At 43.0% G+C, this 23,463-nt stretch overlaps 1 long non-coding RNA gene across 2 annotated transcripts in view; it reads right to left on the bottom strand.

Annotated features, from left to right (window-relative positions):
* The window catches only part of LOC142759015 (uncharacterized), a 78,190-nt gene that overhangs the window by 43,150 nt on the left and 11,577 nt on the right, over positions 1-23,463 (bottom strand). For both annotated transcript variants that reach the window (XR_012883042.1, XR_012883041.1), the window contains 2 exons: positions 1,841-1,909; positions 1,400-1,703 (listed from right to left, as the gene is read on the bottom strand). This is a non-coding gene — a long non-coding RNA (uncharacterized LOC142759015). The remainder of the gene's footprint in view (positions 1-1,399; positions 1,704-1,840; positions 1,910-23,463) is intronic.

Here is a 23,463-nt window from a genome sequence, read left to right as displayed (position 1 = left end):
TAAAACAAATGTGCGGTGGCGGCGGCGCTCAGGAGAACAGTGTGTATCAGAAGAACCATTCGCAATTTTCTTGTTCGGAGATAATATGATTTCTGGGATGCGTTCTCCAAAATGCGGCCACGCAAGCGTGAGTAAATTGTCCTGACTTTAAAAAGTTTAATTTTTTTTTAGCCTTAATAATACCTCTCATAAATTTTTCACGAGGCATGACAAGGATCAAGTCGTTTTATGGAGAACCAGCGCCTGACAAAAATGTAGAGAAAGTCTATCGAGGGGGCGACAGAAAAATGTACCCCATGGGAAGAGCGTAGGGTCAGACCACAGGCGTAACTTGAAGTTCCTGGGACCAATGCTAAGTCTATACTACACCCCTCCACCCATTTATAACACTGGTGTCTTCTTATATGGCAGAAGGGCCTTCAGGACCCCTCAGTTATCACGGTCTCGGTGCGACTGCTTCCTCTGCACCCCTTGTAGCTACACCCCTGGTCAGTCTGCTCCACCACTATGCCAGTGGACCCTCCAGTGAGCAAAGGCTCTGACACAATAATTGACCACCAAGGTCCAGAAGAAGACAACTCTATTTAGAGTTGACTTTGGAGTCAATCACAAGTACATGGAAATGCCCATGTTCTGAGGGGGGTATCAGGATTATTTCCTGTGGTGGGCATAAGGAACCTCAATCCAACACTAAAAATGTGAACATGAAATTGCCCTCATAGACTCGCCCTCATACATTCTTGTTGAGCCAGGGATAGACCATGGCTTCAGCCAGAGGTGGGTCATGATGCTCCAATCTCCCGAGTAATGCAACTTTTTACTTCTCAAGTTACACTCCATTAGGGAAGAATTGGAAAAGTTATTGCACAACTGCCATGACCAGTTAATTCCTACTGAAGACACCATCAACGTTGCACCAACATTCAACTTTTACATGTCTCCGTGTGATAGGTGGTTGTAAAGTGGTGCTCAGTGCATTCCTATGGATGAGGAATACAAAAAAATTTAAAGACTTTGGGATTACCTCAAAATACAGTGGTAACAATTATCTCAAAATGAAGATTTGGGGCAGTGGAGAATCTCACAAAGCTCTCTGGTCTGTCAAAGACTTCAAGGCACCAGCAACCGAGCATCCATAGAACTGAAGGCCTCTTCAGCCTTAGGTCCATGTGCATGACTCCACAATGAGAAGAACAGAGTGAGCAAATATTGGATCAAAAGGAAAGTGGCAAGTAGTGTCAAGAGGAACATCAACATCTCATATTTGATTTTGATCCCTCAACGCATTTTGGTGATGTTCTATTGACAGGAAAGACAGACGTGGACCTTATGGACAACATAAGTACCGTTATGTCTGGTGAAAGGCATCATAAACAGTTACTCGTGTTACGGTTCTTACCAGAGAAGCGGATTCTCAACTGCAATTGGTTTGGCAAAACTGAGGTGGAGCGTCTAAGGAATCTTCCTATTCTTCAGCCTCCCGCAAGGAGGTAAGGACTTTCCTGGTCGGATTCGAGTGTCACAGCCCTCAAAGTAGTCACCGATTGGTGGCAGGTGGGCTGTAGAAATGTCTGGAGCAGTGTAGAGTTAGAGTCAACCTGAAGTCAGAGGACATCACTAGTAGAGCAGTCAGGATGTGGCAAACCAGAGAAGTAGACGAAGACGTAACCAGAAGACGGACCAGGGGGTCAAAACCAGAAGGTCTAAGAACAAGTACCAGGTGAAAATTCAGAAGAAGCAAGGAATAATATCGAAGCAAGGCCAGAGTTTGTGTCAAAATAATAGTTAACTAGCTAAGAAGGACTGTACCTTATACGCTATCAAGGATCGGGAGTCTTACCTTTAAACTGCTGCATGTGACGTCATCAGAGCAGGGCACGCGCTATGGACACCCGATGTGGCCCATGTGCTGGAATAGAGAAATGTGAGTTACAAGGAGGTAGTAGTGAGATAGTACAAGGGAGCTCTGCTGCCTCACAACCTGGAGACGTTAATTCTGAACTTTACCATAAAGTAGAACGTCCGGTTAGTGAAGCTGAAATGTCATTGGGTTCTGCAGCATGACATGAGTCCAATATATGAAAGTCTACATCTTATGCACTGAGGTAAAACTTAATGAAGATTTTAGATTGACCAAGTGAAAGTTCCAACCCAATACAGAAGCTGTGACAGGACCTGAAATGAGCAGTTTTTACAGGAACAGTGATGTGGCCGTGGCACTACCTGCTGCTAAAGGATGTGCCATGGCCACCCATACAGGTGTGATGAAGCAGACATTTATGATGGGGGTTGTTAGGTGGGCCTAGTGAGAGTGGCACCTGAGTGATAGGGCACAGAGCTCATGGGACATTCTGCCTTATCATAAAAGCAATCTGTAATTGAACAGCCATACAGTCATTTCTATCTCCTGACCAGAACCAATCTGTGATCCATGTGGGATAGGAAGACAAAGCCTGAGACAGAGCAAACCTTCTCAGACCACTCATCCACCATTATCATTTCCCAACCACCATCCTAGATCACCAATGATGTTACCATTACCCGCTTACAACACTAGACCACAAAGGATATTACCATTACTCGTATCCAACCCTGGACCACCAATGATATTACCATTACCTGTATACAACCCTAGACCACCAAGGATGTCATCATTACCTGTATACAACCCTAGATCACCAAGGATGTCATCATTACCTGTATACAACACTAGACCACCAAGGATGTTACCATTACCTGTTTTCAACCCTAGACCACAAAGGATGTCATCATTACCTGTTTAGAACCCTAGACCATCAAGGATGTCATCATTACCTGTATACAACCCTAGACCACCAACGATGTAATCATTACCTGTATTCAACCCTAGATCACAAAGGATGTCATCATTACCTGTATACAACCCTAGACCACCAAGGATGTCATCATTACCTGTTTACAACCCTAGACCACCAAGGATGTCATCATTACCTGTTTACAACCCTATTTTCCCAAGGATGTTACTATTACCTGTATACGACCCTACACCACCAAAGATGTTACCATTACCTGTATACAACTCTAGACCACCAAGGATGTCATCATTACTTGTATGCAACCCTAGACCACCAAGGATGTCATCATTACCTGTATACAACCCTGGATCACAAAGGATGTTACTATTACCTGTATACAACTTTAGACCACCAAGGATGTCATCATTATCTGTATGCAACCCAAGACCACCAAGGATGTTACCATTACCTATTCACAACCCTAGTCCACCAAGGATGTCGTTATTACCTGTTCACAACCATAGACCACCAAGGATGTTACAATTACCTGTATACAATCCTAGACCACCAAGGGTGTCATAATTACCTGTATGCAACCCTAGATGACCAAGGATGTTACCATTACCTGTATACAAGCCTAGACCACCAAGGATGTCATCATTACCTGTTCACAACCTTAGACAACCAAGGATGCCATCATTACCTGTATACAAGCCTAGACCACAAAGGATGTCATCATTACCTATTCACAACCCTAGACCACCAAGGATGTCATCATTACCTGTTTAGAACCATAGACCACCAAGGATGTCATCATTAACTGTATGCAACCCTAGATCACGAAGGATGTTGCTATTACCTGTTTATAACCATACACCCTCAAGGATGTTGCTATTACCTGTATACAACCCTAGACCATCAAGGATGTCATCAATACCCGTTTACAACCCTAGACCACAATGATATTACCATTACCTGTATACGACCGTAGACCACCAAGGATGTCATCATTACCTGCATACAACACTAGATCACAAAGGATGTCATCATTACCTGTATACAACCAATGACCACCAAGGATGTTACCCTTACCTGTATACAACCCTAGACCACCAAGAATGTCATCATTACCTGTATACAACCCTAGACCACAAATGATGTTACCATTACCTGCATACAACACTAGACCACCAAGGATGTCATCATTACCTGTGTACAACCCTAGACCACCAAGGATGTCATCATTACTTGTATACAACCCTAGACCACCAAGGATGTCATCATTACCTGTATACAACCCTAGACCACCATGGATGTCATCATTACCTGTATACAACACTAGACCACCAAGGATGTCATCATTACCTGTTTACAACCCTAGACCACCAAGGATGTTACCATTACCTGTAGACCACCAAGGATGTCCTAATTACCTGTTCACAACTTTGGACCACCATGGATGTCATCTTTACCTGTTTACAACCCTAGACCACCAAGTATGTCATCATTATCTGTATACAAACCTAGATCACGAAGGATGTTACTATTACCTGTAATGAACCTAGACCACCAAGGATGTCATCATTACCTGTATGTAACCCTAGACCACCAAGGATGTCATCATTACCTGTATGTAACCCTAGACCACCAAGGATGTTACTATACTCCTTCACCACCCTAGACCCCCAAATTTGTTGCCACTAACCCCTTCCACACCCCAGACCACCAAGTATGTTGCCATTAACCCTTGCATTAGCCTAGACTACCAAGGATGTTACTTTCAACCTCTTCATCATTCTAAACCCATCGGGGTGTTGCCAAGACCCTTCACCATCCAAGGCCAGCTATGATGTAACCATTACCTTTCGTCCCCATATACTTCAGGGATATTACCATTGCCAACCCTAAACCACCAAGGTTGTTGCCATTAACACCTTCATCACCCTCCACTATCATGGAAGTTTTGGTTGACCTCCTACTCCATCCTAGACCACCAAGAATATTTTTTATTAACCCTTTAACCACATTATACCATAAAGGATATTACTAGTAACCCCTTTACCTCTCTGACTGCCAATAATCTTAGTATTCCCGGGGCACAGCAATCCTACAAAAGTCTTTGCACCCCGCTAATTGACTCTGCACAGCTCCAGCACTTCTCCTTCCCAGGTCAAACGTTCTGACTGCAGAAGATTTTTCCCAAAATTTGTCCTGTTACGGGGCCAGATATTCTATGGGTGCCATTGGTTGGTGCGGACAGTTTTCAAGTGACTGTGCCATATGGGTGCTGTATTGCTTTGCACCTTTAATATATACAGTAAAAAAATTATTTGTCTCTCAGGTTCTCTTAGTCTTATACTACATTGTCTCTTTGAGAAATCATTTATGACCAATATGCAATGATCAGGGACATCTGGAAGGGGGTGAATACTTTTTCATGCCACTGTATTGGTCATTCTTAGAGTATGCCCCCCATCCGTGCAATGTAACTGGAGGGTCCGCTCTCTTATTCTCCAGGGTCTTCAGTCTTTAGTTGCATATTTCATTTAGGGGCTGAATTCCTGTGTTATTTGCTTTACAGAACGATGTAGAGAGGAGAAATATGCAAATGTGCAGCCGGAGCGGAGAAATGCGATCTTTTATTTATATTCCTCCTCCTCGCCATACGAGCGAATTCTGAGAAATTTCACAAGATACATGAGTACTAAATACAGATCATTGCGGCTCCTCCGAGAGAAATCCAATTACTCCACTATATCACCTAATGGCGACTCCAGGCGTGAGCCGTTTCCTAGGTTTTCCAATATACAGAGTGATAGTCTGGAATAATAAACTCGGCTAGAATAACAAAACTTAATATGTTTCCGAAAAGTCAGCTAATCCGAACACGTAAAACTGCAATCGCTGCTCGTCTGATATGTTGACATAGTCCAAAAAAATCATATTTGACTTGTCCAATGATATAATGCTGCCAACTGGAGGAAATGATCCCTAAGGGTGTTGGGTCACCTATACTGAGCTATAAGGCAATTACATAAGTAGCAATTCCCAAGTATACACATCTATAGGCCACTTCCCTACTGATCTATGAGTCCTTGCCCTTCTATTGAAATGCTCTTAGGCCTCATTTACACGAGCGTAATATACACGCGTGCGACGCGCGTGCTTTTCACGCGTGTCGTACGCACCTATATTACTCTATGGGGCAGTGCAGACGATGCGTGAATTTTGCGCAGCGTGAGTGCGTTGCGTATAACTCACGACATGTTCTATAATCGTGCGTTTTTCGCGCATTACGCACCCATTGAAGTCAATGGGTGCGTGAAAACCACGAAGGTTGCACGGAAGCACTTCCGTGCGAACTGCGTGATTCGCGCAAGAGCTGTCAAACTCTGAATGTAAACAGAAAAGCACCACGTGCTTTTCTGTTTACAAACATCCAAAAGGAGTGTCTTAGAGATGAGCGAACCGAACTTCACCGGGTTCGGCCGAACTCGTTTTGACCGAAAGCGGCAAAAAATGTTGCGGGAGACAGTCACTGTCCAGGGTGCAGAAAGAGTTAAACTGGTTCAGCACCATGGACAGTGAATTCCGATTCTAATATACGTGAACGTGTAAAAAAAAAAAAAGTTCTGACTTACCGATAACTCCCGGCTTCTTCCTCCAGTCTGACCTCCCAGGATGACAATTCAGTCCAAGTGACAGCTCCAGCCAATCACAGGCCAAGCACAGGCTGCAGCGGTCACATGGACTGCCGCGTCATCCAGGGAGGTGGGACCAGATGTCGAGAGGCGCGTCACCAAGGACGCGTCAGCAAGGCAACGGCCGGGAAGTTCTCGGTAAGTACGAACCTCTTTTTTTTTAAAACAGGTTACTCGATATGGTGATCGGAATGCACTGTCGAGGGTGCTGAAAGAGTTACTGCCGATCAGTTAACTCTTTCAGCACCCTGGACAGTGACTGACGTCGACTAGCCTCATCTCTATGATGGCGGCTGCGCGAAAATCACGCAGCCGCGCATCATACACTGATGACACACGGAGCTGTCAAGTGCCTTTTGCGCATGCAAAACGCTGCGTTTTTTTGCGTGCGCAAAACGCACACGCTCGTGTAAATTAGGTCTTAGTTGGGGTTCTCCACTTTGAACAATCCCTACTTCTTAGAAGGGTCCCTGTAAAGTGTTCCTATGCTGTAACCCCCCAGCGATCAGCTGTGATCTCTGGGGAAACCTGGCAGTAAGTGTTCCATTTCTCTGCAGTGCCACCACAGGAGAAATGAAGTATTACACAGTGTCCATTCATATCAATGTGTTGTCTGTGTAATACAGGACAGGACATGTCGTACAGAGAGAGAGACGCTCTATGTAACCGCTCCCCACTCTGACCGAGAGGTGAGGATCCTGAACAGAGGACCCCCCTCTATTAACCCAGAATTCACTAATAGGGTGTATGGAAATGTGTTCTCTAAACTGGACAATCCCTTTAAGGGAATGGTTTCAATAATATTGCACCATACTGTACATTAGTTTATTGCAATTTATATGTTTTCCAAGGGTAACCCTAAAGCATTTTTATTTTTTAAATTATTTAATATCTTATTATATCTATAGTGATTGTTATTTAATACAGAGCTCTAAATCCCTTCCATAGAGTTAAATATTAGAATTCATTCTGCATGCAGCCGCTACTAGGTGGAGATTACCGTATACTGTTTATACATTGAACTTAATTCAAACACAGTCTACAGTAAGCTCCTCAGCTCCCACTAGTGGTGACTGCTGGTAACCAACATTTTTATCATTTAATGCTTTGTCTATATAGAAAATTTGGAGTTGTGTATCAGCAAAAGGGCGCTCTGAACCCTATAAATGTCAATTAAGAAATTAGTCAGCACAGAATGTTGAATCTAAAAATTGCATGATAAAAGGTGGATGTTGACTTTAAATAAAGCATATACTGTCCTGCTGGACCTGCTGTCAATGCTAAATATAAAGAAGTGATATTTGGAAAGATATGGGGAGTCGACAAAACCTAAACTTCGGAGTCTGACACACCAAAATGTTTTAAAACAAAAATATCTTTATTAAATACATATAAAAAATATATAACATGAATTAAAAACAGAGATGAATTCCACAGTGCAGAAAAGACAACCAGATCACACGTATATAATATATTATATCCAAATATATGGAGATTAGGAAGAAAAAGCTGCTCCTCTGAACGGGCGCTCAGGTGTGGATTGTACTGGTATCTTCACAAAATCGTCAGGGTGTATTTTCAATGATTTTATTATTAAAAAAGAACAATATAAAATTCGATTGCTGCGTTACAATACATCATCTTATATACTTGTATCATATGCTTCACTTCCAGGTTAAACTGATTTTATAAAAATTAACTTCGAAGAGGGCATTATAAATAAAAAAGAAAAATCATTTTTAATGACAGCAAATCCGGAAACACCTTTTTTTTACCATCTACCTAAAATTCATAAAAATCAAACGAATCCTCCAGGTAGACCAATAATATCTGGTATCAATTCCCTGACAAGTCAGCTTTCACATTATATAGATTTACATTTGCAAAATCTAGTGAAAAAATTACCATCGTATCTGAAAGACTCTACGAGTCTGATCAGAGAATTACAAGGATACAGCTGGAATGAAAATTACGTATTGATAACATTGGATGTGACTTCCTTATATTCGAATATCGATCATACCCTTGGATTAAAGGCCATAAAAAAATTTTTAGAACATGGAGGTATACTTCCGAAAAAACAAAATGATTTTCTATTAGAAGGATTACATTTTATTCTCACCCACAATATTTTTAAACATAATTCTAAATTATATAAACAGATAAGGGGCACAGCTATGAGGACACGAGTTGCCCCTAGCTATGCCAACCTATTCATGGGGCATTTTGAATCAACACATATAGAGAATGCTCATATATATCGGAATAAAATTGTCTATTATAAAAGGTATATTGACGATCTTTTTTTAATCTGGTCTGGTACTAGGGAGGAAGCGAACAGCTTCATAAATATTTTAAATAAGAATACGTGGGGAATACAATTTACACAAAATATATCAAAAGAAAAAATTATATTTTTAGATTTAGAAATCAGTCATTCTGATAATAAATTTTTAACAAAAACACATTTTAAAGACACAGATAAAAATAGTTTTTTAAATTTTAAAAGTGCACACTATAAAAAATGGATAACAAATATCCCACACAGTCAGTATAGGAGAATAAGAAAAAATTGCTCCTCAGTTAATGGATACAAAGAACAATCCAAAATCCTCAAAGCAAAGTTTGAGGAGAAAAAATATCCTCAAGATCTCCTTAAACATGCGTATCAAAAAAATTTAGATACATCTCAAGAAGCATGCCTTGTAGAAAAAGTACATATAGCACATAACAAGGATGTTTTAAAGAAAAGACATTCAAACAATTTTATTACAACATTTAATAAAGATCATAATGTTATTAGAAGTGCATTGCAAAAACATTGGAATATACTTTTAAACGATCCGATTTTAAATATAATTATCCCTATAAAACCAGGGATAACATTCCGTCGGGGGAGAACTATTAAAAATATATTAGCACCTAGTAGGTTAAAAACGAATATCCCCACCTCTACCCAAGATCATTATTATAAACCAGCAGGGATCCATAAATGTGGGAAAAGAAACTGTTTGTGTTGTTTTAATATTAACAAAGGAAAAACTCAAGTTACATCAAATGTAACACAAGAAATGTTTGAAATTGATACTTATATGAACTGTGAAACTGATTATGTAATTTATATGATTGAATGTGAGTGCGGATTGCAATATATTGGAAGAACAACCCAAACACTAAGAAAGAGATTAAATGGTCACCGCTTTAATGCAAAAAACGGTTTTCTCAAACACAGCTTATCAAGGCATCTACTATATAACCATTCATCTGATTTTTCTAAAATAAAAATTTCCCCAATCGAACAAGTAAATGTTAAAACACACAACAGAATCTCTACCCTGAATAAAAGGGAGTCCTTCTGGATATTTAAATTTGGGACCTTGAGCCCAAACGGACTCAATGAAAAAATCGATCAAGTGTAGTTTGAACGATCTGTATTCAAAATGATAGGATAAGATTGAGTGTGATACACCAACAAAGAATAAATAATAATGGGAATATTTCTCTTCTTAAAATCATATATATATATAAAAAAAACAGGAGCGCCTGGCTCCCGACAATTAGATTCAAACGAACAGCAATGAAACTAGAAACATTTTTTACAAGTAACACAATTATCTTAGTTAGAATAAAGGATAGCATCAAAACTATCAAAAAGAATAAACACAATTATCAAAGAAACTAAGAGTACTCACACTGTCTGTCAGCGGCGAGAATATGCGGACGATGATGATTTTTTTGAAATATACGGTCACCTGCATATAAACATATATATATATATATATATATATATATATATATATATATATACAAAAAATTAATCTTCTTCTATACTGAAGCTAAGAATATCTACCATTTGGCAGAAAATAGTTGGTTAAAAGGTAGAAAAGAGGAGAAATAGCAATTAAGAGAAAATCAGTCTGAGGAAAAAACATACACACACCTGTGCTGAAACGCCCATGATGAACCTTCACCTTGCCAGTTTAACCTGGAAGTGAAGCATATGATACAAGTATATAAGATGATGTATTGTAACGCAGCAATCAAATTTTATATTGTTCTTTTTTAATAATAAAATTGTTGAAAATATACCCTGACGATTTTGTGAAGATACCAGTACAATCCACACCTGAGCGCCCGTTCAGAGGAGCAGCTTTTTCTTCCTAATCTGCATTACTTCAAAACCGCAAGGAGAGGAGTTCCTGATACGAATTCACCCCATGCGGTTATGGCTCCAGAGGCAAGCACAGTGTGAACAAGCGTGTACAAGCTACAAAGTTAAGTTGTGCTGACGACATTGCACAACTCACCAAGGTGAGCTCCATTCATTAAGTTACTCATTATCTTCCAAATACCAGAACGATATCACCTTAGAGGAGCGCCGTTTTTTTCTTTTTTTTTCTTTTTTTTTTTTCTTTTTTTTCTCTTTTTTTATCCCCCTTTTTACCTTAAGAATCCAAATATATGGGTAATGGGCGACACTGTTGAGCTACAGAAATGCAGAAATACATCAGTGGTATATTACATCTATATGATGTGCATATTCTATTACATGGCCAGCATGAAAGAACAAAAATAGCAGCAGAAAAGAGGGGGGCTATTCAGCAGAAGAACAGCTCTGTATAACTATCTACACAACAGGTAGAATCAAAATAAATATAAATTACAGCGTGTATAGCAATATACGTGCCCCTGATAAGAGCCAGACAAAGCAAACAGTATCCATACTATGCACACAAAATACGCACACAAATGATATGGCTCAGCTGGACCCCATAAGTGAAGAGCACAATACAAACTCAGAGCTGTGGCTGTGTTATCAGCCATAAATGCAAACAGCCTCTGCCCATTGTAATAATCTAAATGCAAGACTCATATTGCTGAAGGTGGACATATGCTGGAAACGGAGCTCATACCCATTTTGAACAGGTCACCGTTACTGGCGTCACCCCGACGCGCGTTTCGGCCCGGAAGCCTTCGTCACCCCCAGATGTCTAGGGTTGTCAGATGGCTGACAGGTCCCACCAAAATTGTCTGGGCAAATATATAGACCGCAAATATATAGTCCGCAGACTCCTATCATCCTGCAGACGTCTTCCTCCCCAGAGAGGCCAGCACATGCGGCCGTCCTGTCCTGCAGTGACCACTAGGGTGCGCGTTTGAGCTCATTCCCATCTGTGCTAAAGCCTCGGCCACTGTCTGAACTATTCAGGTACCCTAGAGCGGGACTTTGTATTGCTGGGGTGCTCTGTTGCTTGCCCAGCTGCCTCCCTGCTACGGCGTTGCGGCCTAGTGGGTCCACATACCCACAGACCGTGACATCATGACTATAGATGGCCGAAGAAAACGTAGTTTCTTGCTAAAAGAAGACGTAGAGGTAACTACGGGTGTGGGACGGTTTTTAGCCTCAACCATCATCACCAGATTCTTACAGAGGTTATGTAAACTTCTAGAAGACTTGTCCTTGTATAAGACCTGGAGAGAATCAGCAGGTCCTTCTTGAAGATTTCCTTCACACTTCCTCGCGTCAAGATTCCTTAGATTTTTATCACCTGCTTAAATCATTTTATGCAAGTTATCTTTAACCTGTGGCTTTCCAGTTGTTGCAAAACTACAACTCCCAAACTGTCAGACTGTGCTGAGAGTTGTAGTTTTCCAACAGTTGGAGACTACTGTTTCATGCCATCGATTCTCTAAGGTCAGGCAGTAGTTGTCACATGCTTAATGCCCTACAGTAGGGTTGGGTCTACTATCAACATAATAATTTGACTTTGAATGTTCACCCTTCAACATCATTTTGTTTTTATTTATTATTATCTAATCTCTGTACAAAGTTTTGTACTGGTTATTTTCTTCATACGATATATCTTTATGGGGCTTTGAACACTGTTTTTCTGATACAGAGCTCCAAACCCACTGCATAGACATAGAGTTACAGGATCAAATTATTCTACCTCCAGCCACTACTAGGGGGAGCTCAGGAGCTTACTGGATACTGGTTATACATAGAACTCAATAACATAGTATACAGTGAGCTCCCCTATTGGTGACTGCAGGCAGCAGAATGTTATCATGTAACTCTATGGGAGCTGTATATATCTGTATGTAGTGACCTCCCTCTAGTGGTGACTACAGGCAGCAGAATGTTATCAAGTAACTTTAAGGGAGCTGTATATATCTGTGTTAGTAGTGAGCTCCTTCTTGTGGTGGCTGCAGGCACCAGAGTGTTATCATGTAACTCTATGGGAGCTGTATATATCTGTATGTAGTGCGCTCCCTCTAGTGGTGGCTGCAGGTAGCAGAATGTTATCATGTAACTCTATAGGAGCTGTATATATCTGTATGTAGTGACCTCCCTCTAGTGGTGACTGCAGGCAGCAGAATATCATCATGTAATTCTATGGGAGCTGTATATATCTGTATGTAGTGAGCTCCCCCTAGTGGTGGCTGCAGGCAGCAGAATATAATCATGTAACTCTATGGTAGCTGTATATATCTGTATGTAGTGATCTCCCCCTAGTGGTGGCTGCAGGCAGCAGAATGTTATCATGTAACTCTATGGGAGCTGTATATATCTGTATGTAGTGAGCCCCCCTAGTGGTGACTGCAGGTAGTAGAATGTTATCATGTAACTCTATGGGAGCTGTATATATCTGTATGCAGGGAGCTCCCCCTAGTGGTGACTGCAGGTAGTAGAATGTTATCATGTAACTCTATGGGAGCTGTATATATCTGTATGTAGTGAGCTCCCCCTAGGGGTGACTTTAGGTAGCAGAATGTTATCATGTACCTCTATGGGAGCTGTATATATCTGTATGTAGTGAGCTCTCTCTAGTGGTGACTACAGGCAGCAGAATGTTATTACGTACCTCTATGGGAGCTGTATATATCTGTATGTAGTGAGCTCCCTCTAGTGACGACTGCAGGCAGTAGAATGTTATCATGTAACTCTATGGGATCTGTATATATCTGTATGTAGTGAGTTCCCCCTAGTGGTGACTGCAGACAGCAGAATTTTATGTAACTATGGGAGCTTTATATATCTATGTAGTGAGCTTCCTCTAGTGGTGGCTGCAGGCAGCAGAATGCTATCATGTAACTCTATGGGAGCTGTATATATCTGTATGTAGCGAGCTCCCCCTAGTGGTTGCTGCAGGTAGCAAGTATATCATCATGTAACTGTCTCTGCAGGGGATTTGGAGCACTGTATCAGATTAATGGAGTTCTTGATGCTGTTAAGATATATTAAGAAATTAATCAGCACAGAATATTGAAGCTAAAAATATCATAATGTTAAATGGTGGAGATGTCCTTTAACCCCTTCCCGACATTTGACGTATGCATACGCCAAAGTTGGGTAGAGGAAGTATGGAGCGGGCTCACGGAGTGAACCCACTCCATACAATGCCGGTGTCGGCTGTATGTTACAGCCGACACTTCAGAGTAACGAGCGGCATCGCGCTCGAGCACGATCCCGCTCCTTTAACTCGTTAAATGCTGCGGTCAATACCGACCGCAGCATTTAAATCGTTAGAAAGAGGGGGGCGACCCCCTCTAACAGCTCATCGCGCCCTCGCAACGCAATCGCGGGGGGGGGGGATGTTTGCTATGGCTACCTGGGGGCCTAATGAAGGCCCCTACGTCCGCCATATTTGTGCACCTATTAAGCCCTTCCTCCGGCCTGTCAGAATCACGATATGCTGCAATACATTGGTATTGTAGTATATAGTGCAAGCGATGTAACAATCACTGGTTGAAGTCCCCCTGGGGGACTAATAAAAAAAATGTTAAAATTTGTTAAATAACGTTTTTTTTTGTGTAAAAAAAAATTCAAAGTTCAAAAATCCCCGCTTTTCCCATTTCCCCCCTAGAGCATAGTAAAAAATAAATAAAAATAAACATAATTGGTATCGCCGCATCCGTAAAAGTCTGAACTATTACAATATATCATTATTTAACCCGCACGGTGAACAGCGTAAAAAAAAATTGTAATCACCAGAATCTCTATTTTTTGGTCACCTCATCCCCCACAAAAAATGAAATAAAAAGTGTTCAAACCAAAATGGTATTATTAAAAACTACAGCTTATCCCGCAAAAAATAAGCCCTCATACCACTTAATCGACGGAAAAATAAAATAGTTATGGCTTTTGGAAGGTGGCGAGGAAAAAACGAAAATTAAAATCTAAAAAAGGGCTGCGGCGGGAAGGGGTTTAAGCAGCACCTTCTGTCACCAGGCCGACCCTCCTCGTCTCATTCCATACATCTCCAGGTCTCCATAAAATTTGTGTATGTTCATTAGATTGATCTGGAGCGCAGGCCCGCCGTCTCGCTGCTCTGCACATCCCGTGGCCTGCGTGCATCGACCTCACTTCTTCCAACTTGCTCTGATTCATTAATATTATTAGTCTGCCATTATCAGGTAATTGCTGCCGCCATCTGCTACAAGAGCAGCGCTCTCATGGACTGTATTAATCTAATTGCCGCTCAGCCTTCAGAAGGCCTGTTACCTCGATTGGAGCTGCCGGACTTCCATTTAGCTCTTTATTTATTATACAACGATAAAGAAATCAAAGGCCGATATCTCAGGACTCCTGTCAGGGGTCCCAGCGGAATTTCAAATGGGAAAACGTAACCCGTTGAGCAGAACTGTGTGCATTATATTACCGGCATTAAGCCGCCAGCGCACCGAAGGATTCATGACGCTTCTTCTGATGCCATTTTACCTTCATTTCCAAGGGCTTCAATCTAAATAGTCACTTAAAGAAAACATCCATCCAATGATCTTTTACTCCACTCCATCTCCATGTCCCTGAGTGGAGTGTCATGTTTTCTCATTATTATTCTAGTTGGTATATTCATTTATAATCCCCGGAGGTCGTTGCTTAGCAATAGCCCATGTGATAGCTAGGTGACCACCATCTCTGTGCTTAGGTATAGGTGTAATGTGGTGGTCACCTCACTAGAGGGAGCAGTATGTCCTTTTTCCTACATCTGGCCAGAAAAGGCTTCCCCTGGCAAAATCCACTTTTTACCTGGGAGTGTTGTGAGATGGACCCAATTTTTTTTCTCTTCAATATAATGAGGGGTTTAAGCAAATTCATTCTGGTTTTTTTTTGTGTGTGTAATTAAGTCATTAAAAGTAATTTCTCTCAATTTTCCAGATCTCTGCTTGCTGTTATTCAGTAGAAACTTTTATTGTTAACTTCCAGTGCATACAATTCTGTCCATGGTCATGTGATGGACACACAGGTGCACGGATCGTTACATGGTCTTGTGTTGGACACACAGGTGCTGGGACCGTTACATGGTCATTTGGTGGACACACAGGTGCTGGGATCGTTGCATGGTCATGTGGTGGACACACAGCTGCTGGGATCGTTGCATGGTCATGTGGTGGACACACAGGTGCTGGGATCGTTACATGGTCATGTGATGGACACACAGGTGCACGGCTCGTTACATGGTCATGTGGTGGACACACAGGTGCATGGCTTGTTACATGGTCTTGTGATCGACTCAGGTGCACGGCTCGTTACATGTTCATGTGGAGGATACACAGGAGCAGGGACAGTTACATGGTCATTTGGTGGACACACAGGAGCACGGCTCGTTACATGGTTATCTGGTGGACACACAGGTGCACGGCTCGTTACATGGTCATGCGGTGGACACATGGGTGCATGGCTCATTACATGGTCATGTGGTGGACACACAGGTGCTGGGATCGTTACATGGTCATGTGATGGACACACAGGTGCACGGCTCGTTACATGGTCATGTGGTGGACACACAGGTGCTGGGACCGTTACATGGTCATGTGGTGGACACACAGGTGCACGGCTCGTTACATGGTCATGTGGTGGACACACAGGTGCGCGGCTCATTACATAGTTACATAGTTACATATAGTTACATAGTTAGATATTATCATATAGTTACATAGTTACATATAGTTACATAGGTACATATAGTTACTTAGTTACATATAGTTACATATAGTTACATAGGTACATATAGTTACATAGTTACATATAGTTACACAGGTACATATAGTTACTTAGTTACATATAGTTACATATAGTTACATATAGTTACGTAGTTACATATAGTTACATAGGTACATATAGTTACTTAGTTACATATAGTTACATATAGTTACATAGTTACATATAGTTACATATAGTTACATAGTTACATATAGTTACATATAGTTACATATAGTTAGTTAGTTAGTTAGTTACATATAGTTACATATAGTTACTTAGTTACATATAGTTACATATAGTTACATAGGTACATATAGTTACTTAGTTACATATAGTTACATAGTTACATATAGTTACATATAGTTACATATAGTTACTTAGTTACATATAGTTACATATAGTTACATAGTTACATATAGTTACATATAGTTACGTAGTTACTTATAGTTACATAGGTGCATATAGTTACTTAGTTACATATAGTTACATATAGTTACATAGTTACATATAGTTACATATAGTTACATAGTTACATATAGTTACATATAGTTACATATAGTTACATAGTTACATATAGTTACATATAGTTACATAGGTACATATAGTTACTTAGTTACATATAGTTACATATAGTTACATAGTTATATATAGTTACGTAGTTACATATAGTTACATAGGTACATATAGTTACTTAGTTACATATAGTTACATATAGTTACATAGTTACATATAGTTACATATAGTTACATATAGTTACTTAGTTACATATAGTTGCATATAGTTACATAGTTACATATAGTTACATATAGTTACATAGGTACATATGGTTACTTAGTTACATATAGTTACATATAGTTACATATAGTTACATAGTTACATATAGTTACGTAGTTACATATAGTTACATAGGTACATATAGTTACTTAGTTACATATAGTTACATATAGTTACATATAGTTACATAGTTACATATAGTTACATATAGTTACATAGTTACATATAGTTACGTAGTTACATATAGTTACTTAGTTACATATAGTTACATATAGTTACGTAGTTACATATAGTTACTTAGTTACATATAGTTACATATAGTTACGTAGTTACATATAGTTACATAGGTAAATATAGTTACTTAGTTACATATAGTTACACATAGTTACATATAGTTACATATAGTTACATATAGTTACATAGTTACATAGTTACATATAGTTACATATAGTTACATAGTTACATATAGTTACATATAGTTACATAGTTACATAGTTACATATAGTTACATATAGTTACATAGTTACATATAGTTACATATAGTTACATAGTCCGTACGGTTGAAAAAAACACATGTCCATCAAGTTCAACCAAGGGACGGGAAAAGGGAAGGGAAACATTTCTACACATAGGAGCTAATATTTTTTTGTTCTAGGACATTATCTTTGCCTTTTTTGCAGCATCTCCTGTCCCTGCTGTGACGGCTCCTGCGGTGGCTATTCCATAGATTCACCGTTCTCACAGTAAAGAAGACTTGTCGCCTCTGCAGGTTGAACATTTTTTTCTCCAGACGAGGGAGCGCCCCCTTGTTTTTTGAGGGGGTTTTACATGGAACAGGATTTCACCATATTTTTTGTATGTGCCATTAATATATTTATATAAGTTAATCATGTCCCCCCTTAGTCGTCTTTTTTCAAGGCTAAATAGGCTCGTTACATGTTCATGTGTTAGACACACAGGTGCTGGGATTGTTACATAGTCATGTGGTGGACACACAGGTGCACCGCTCGTTACATGGTCATGTGGTGGACACACAGGTGCTGGGATCGTTACTTGGTCATTTAATGGACACACAGGTGCACAGCTCGTTACATGGTCATGAGATAGACACACAGGTGCTGGGATCGTTACATGGTCATTTGATGGACACATAGGTGCACCGCTCGTTACATGGTCATGTGGTGGACACACAGGTGCACCGCTCGTTACATGGTTATGTGGAGGACACACAGGTGCACTGCTCGTTACATGGTCATGTGGTGGACACACAGGTGCACCGCTCGTTACATGGTCATGTGGTGGACACACAGGTGCACAGCTCGTTACATGGTCATGTGGTGGACACACAGGTGCACCGCTCGTTACATGGTCATGTGGTGGACACACAGGTGCATCGCTCGTTACATGGTCATGTGGTGGACACACAGGTGCACTGCTTGTTACATGGTTATGTGATGGACGCACAGGTGCACGGCTCGTTACATGGTCATGTGATGGATACAGGTGCACGGCTCGTTACATGGTCATGTGATGGACACACAGGTGCACCGCTTGTTACATGTTCATGTGATGGACACACAGGTGCTGGGATCGTTATATGGTCATTTGGTGAACACACAGGTGCACGGCGTGTTACATTGTCGTGTGGTGGACACACAGGTGCACGGCTCATTACATGGTCATGTGGTGGACACATAGGTGCACGGCTCGTTACATGGTCATGTGGTGGACACACAGGTGCATGGCTAATTACATGGTAATGTGGTAAACACACAGGTGCATGGCTCGTTACATGGTCATGTGGTGGACACACAGGTGCACCGCTCGTTACATGGTCATGTGGTGGACACACAGGTGCATCACTCGTTACATGGTCATGTGGTGGACACACAGGTGCACTGCTCGTTCCATGGTTATGTGATGGACGCACAGGTGCACGGCTCGTTACATGGTCATGTGATGGATACAGGTGCACGGCTCGTTACATGGTCATGTGATGGACACACAGGTGCACCGCTTGTTACATGTTCATGTGATGGACACACAGGTGCTGGGATCGTTATATGGTCATTTGGTGAACACACAGGTGCACGGCGTGTTACATGGTCATGTGGTGCACACACAGGTGCACGGCTCGTTACATGGTCATGTGGTGGACACACAGGTGCACGGATCGTTACATGGACGTGTGATGGACACACAGGTGCACGGATCGTTACATGGACGTGTGATGGACACACAGGTGCTGGGATCGTTACATGGTCATGTGGTGGACACACAGGTGCACGGCTCGTTACATGGTCATGTGGTGGACACATAGGTGCTGGGATGGTTACATGGTCATGTGATGGACACACAGGAGCATGGCTCATTACATGGTCATGTGGTGGACACATAGGTGCACGGCTCGTTACATGGTCATGTGGTGGACACACAGGTGCACCGCTCATTACATGGTCATTTGGTGGACAAACAGGTGCACGGCTCGTTACATGGTCATGTGGACACACAGGTGCACGGCTCTTTACATGGTCATGTGGTGAACACGCAGGTGCACCGCTCGTTACATGGTCATGTAGTGAACATGCAGGTGCACGGCTCGTTACATGGTTATGTGATGGACACACAGGTGCACGTCTCGTTACATGGTCATGTGATGGACACACAGGTGCATGGCTCGTTACATGGTCTTGTGATCGACTCAGGTGCACCACTCGTTACATGTTCATGTGGAGGACACACAGGAGCAGGGACAGTTACATGGTCATTTGGTGGACACACAGGTGCACGGCTCGTTACATGGTCATGTGGTGGACACACAGGTGCACGGCTCGTTACATGGTCATTTGGTGGACACACAGGTGCACCACTCGTTACATGGTCATGTGGTGGACATGCAGGTGCACGGCTCGTTACATGGTCATGTGGTGGACATGCAGGTGCACCGCTCGTTACATGGTTATGTGATGGACACACAGGTGCACCGCTCGTTACATGGTCATGTGATGGACACACAGGTGCATGGCTTGTTACATGGTCTTGTGATCGACTCAGGTGCACGGCTCGTTACATGTTCATGTGGAGGACACACAGGAGCAGGGACAGTTACATGGTCATTTGGTGGACACACAGGTGCACGGCTCGTTACATGGTTATCTGGTGGACACACAGGTGCACTGTGATGGCAGGAAGGAGGTGAAGGGAAAGTGAGCCCTAATCTACCCACCGCCCTGTCCCTGCCTACTTGCAACGACCCGCCCTAGGCGACGAGGTACAACTGGGCGGCGGTCCCTACGCTGTCTAAGTGCACAGGAAAACAAACAGGGAACACGCAAGGGAAGGGGCAGTAGCCACGGAACGCCACGAGGAAACGGAGCGGCGAACGAACAGTCAGGACCAGGACGAAGTGAGTAACCCGAGCGGGCACGGAGACAGAAGCAAGCCAGGGGCAAAGCAAAGCAAAGCAAGTCAAGTCAAGGAGAACTGCAGCAAGGCAGAAGCACGGCAGAAGCAGGCTGGAGCAAGCAGCAGTGGGGCCAGGAATCCAAAAGAATAACAAGCAATGAGGAAGAGAAAACTGCAGGTATAAATGGACAGGGGGCGGAGCTAACTCTGACTGACCAGGCCGCGATAGGCTCTCCCACTCCTGAGCCTGCCACCCTGATTGGTGGGAGCCGGTGTCAGTCTAAGAGGTCTGGCCTCAGGTGTCGACTGATTAACCCTGGGAGTCTCCACAGACGTAGTGCCTGGCAGATCCTTTACAGTACTCCCCCTTTTATGAGGGGCCACCGGACCCTTACTAAGAGGACCCGGTTTAGTGGGGAAGAGAAGGTGGAACCTCCTGACCAATACCCCAGCGTGAACATCTCGAGCAGGTACCCAAGTCCTCTCCTCCGGCCCGTATCCTCTCCAATGGACCAGGTACTGGAGGGAGCCCTGGATCATCCTACTGTCCACAATTTTGGCCACCTCGAATTCCACCCCCTCAGGGGTGAGAACGGGAACAGGAGGTTTCCTAGAGGGGGACCAGGACGGGGAGCAGCGTTTAAGGAGGGAAGCATGAAAGACGTCGTGTATGCGGAAGGATGGGGGCAGCTCCAGACGGAAGGATACAGGGTTGAGGACTTCAATGACCTTATAAGGCCCAATAAATCGGGGAGCAAACTTCCTGGACGGGACCTTAAGGCGCAAGTTCCTGGACGACAACCAGACCAAATCCCCGACGACAAACCGGGGGTTAGCAGAACGTCTACTATCCGCCTGAATCTTTTGTGCGCTCTGGGACGCCTCTAGGTTCTTCTGAACCTGGGCCCAGACAGTGCACAGTTCCCGATGAACATCCTCTACCTCAGGATTATTGGAACAACCAGGGGAGACGGAGGAGAACCTTGGGTTAAACCCGAAATTACAGAAAAACGGGGAGACCCCTGACGAGTTACTGACCCGGTTATTCAGGGAAAATTCAGCAAGGGGAAGGAATGAGACCCAATCGAATTGACAGTCAGAGATGAAACACCTTAAATATTGTTCCAGGGATTGGTTGGTCCTTTCCGTTTGGCCGTTAGTTTCGGGATGGAAGGCGGAGGAGAAGGACAGATCAATCTCCAACTTTTTACAAAAGGCTCTCCAAAATAAGGAAACAAATTGTACCCCTCTGTCCGAAACGATATTGACTGGGGCCCCATGGAGACGCAGGATGTGTTTCACAAACAAAGAAGCTAACGTCTTGGCGTTAGGTAGCTTCTTAAGGGGCACAAAGTGGCACATCTTGCTGAAGCGGTCGACTACCACCCACACCACCGACTTGCCCTGAGATGGAGGCAAATCGGTGATAAAATCCATGGAGATATGGGTCCAAGGTCTCTGGGGAATGGGCAAGGGACGTAGTAGGCCCGCAGGTCGGGACCTAGGGGTTTTGGACCTAGCGCAAACCTCACAAGCGGCGACGTAAGCCCTAACATCTTTAGGCAACCCAGGCCACCAATAGTTTCTGGTAATGAGGTGTTTGGTGCCCAAGATGCCAGGATGACCAGATAGAGCCATGGTTTTCCCTGAGTACCCTCAGCCGGTATTGCAGGGGAACAAACAGTTTGTCCCCAGGGACGTTCCCGGGAGCTGCACCCTGATCAGCCGCGATATCAGAAGCTAAATCAGAATCCGTGGCAGAGACGATTATACCAGGGGGTAAAATACAAGCGGGATCCTTCTCGGAAGGAGGATTGGCCATGAAACTACGTGACAGAGCATCAGCCTTAATATTCTTGGACCCAGCCCTATAGGTAACCAAGAAATTAAATCTGGTAAAGAATAGTGCCCACCGAGCTTGTCTAGGATTAAGCCTCCGGGCCGATTCTAGGAAAACCAGATTCTTGTGATCCGTAAGGACCGTTACCTGGTGTCTGGCCCCCTCCAGGAAGTGCCGCCACTCCTCAAAAGCCCATTTAATGGCTAGAAGTTCGCGGTTGCCAATATCATAGTTACTCTCCGTGGGCGAAAACTTCCTAGAGAAGTAAGCACAGGGGCGGAGATGGGTGAGGGAGCTGGTACCCTGGGACAAGACGGCCCCCACTCCCACCTCGGAAGCGTCAACCTCCACAATAAATGGCTCCTCTTGGTTGGGCTGAATCAGCACGGGGGCCGAGATAAAGCACTTCTTGAGAGTCTCAAAGGCCTGGACGGCCTCAGGGGGCCAATGGAGGACATCAGCACCCTTGCGGATAAGGTCCGTAAGAGGCTTAGCGACGACCGAGAAGTTGGCAATAAATCTCCTGTAATAGTTGGCGAACCCTAAAAAACACTGTAACGCCTTAAGGGAGGCAGGTTGGACCCATTCCGCCACAGCTTGAACCTTGGCAGGGTCCATGCGGAATTCATGAGGAGTGAGGATTTGCCCTAAAAATGGTATCTCCTGTACCCCAAAGACACATTTTTCAGTCTTAGCAAACAGATTATTCTCCCGAAGGACCTGGAGCACCTTCCTGACATGCTCCACGTGAGAGGACCAGTCCTTGGAAAACACCAGTATGTCATCAAGGTACACAACAAGAAAATTACCCAGGTACTCTCTCAGGATTTCATTAATAAAATTCTGGAAGACAGCAGGGGCGTTACACAACCCAAAGGGCATGACCAGGTATTCGAAATGACCCTCGGGTGTGTTGAACGCAGTTTTCCACTCATCCCCCTCTTTGATGCGGATAAGGTTATATGCCCCCCGTAGATCGAACTT

The sequence above is a fragment of the Rhinoderma darwinii genome, chromosome 4 (genome assembly GCF_050947455.1).
Source record: "Rhinoderma darwinii isolate aRhiDar2 chromosome 4, aRhiDar2.hap1, whole genome shotgun sequence".
In the NCBI taxonomy this organism is placed as follows: Eukaryota; Metazoa; Chordata; class Amphibia; order Anura; family Rhinodermatidae; genus Rhinoderma; species Rhinoderma darwinii.
Note: the sequence above shows the minus strand (reverse complement) of the source record. Positions and strands in the feature narration are given on the sequence as shown.